The sequence below is a fragment of the Chrysochloris asiatica genome, unplaced genomic scaffold, assembly GCF_000296735.1.
Source record: "Chrysochloris asiatica unplaced genomic scaffold, ChrAsi1.0 scaffold00011, whole genome shotgun sequence".
Taxonomy (NCBI): Eukaryota; Metazoa; Chordata; class Mammalia; order Afrosoricida; family Chrysochloridae; genus Chrysochloris; species Chrysochloris asiatica.
The window spans coordinates 6,067,384-6,067,847 of record NW_006408529.1 but is presented as its reverse complement, the minus strand read 5'-3'; positions in this window follow the sequence as shown (position 1 = coordinate 6,067,847).

Below are 464 nucleotides of genomic sequence, written 5' to 3'. Positions count from 1 at the left end.
CTCTTCATTTTGAGTTGTGCCCCATCAGCAAATGAAGGTCCTGCAGGTTTTTCTTTGACAGACTTTACTACATTTGCATCATCATTGTCAACTCTACTTTGAGGAAGTACAAGAGCTGAACAGAAATTTTCAGAAGATAAAGCCAAATATTACAACAAAATGTGCAAAGATCTGGAATGAGAACCAAAAAGGAAGAGCACATTCAGCATTTGTTAAACTGGGGGAACTGAAGAAAAAATTCAAGCCTCAACTTTCAATATTGAAGTATTCTTTGGGCAAATTATTGAATGATACAGAAAGCATCAAAAGAAGCTGGAAGACATACACAGTGCACAGTGTCACTGTACCTAAAGGAAATAGTTGATGTTCAACTGGTTCAAGAGGTAATATATAATCAAGAGCCAATGATATTGAAGAAACAAGTCCAAGGTGCATTGAAGGAATTGGCAAAGAACAAGGCACCA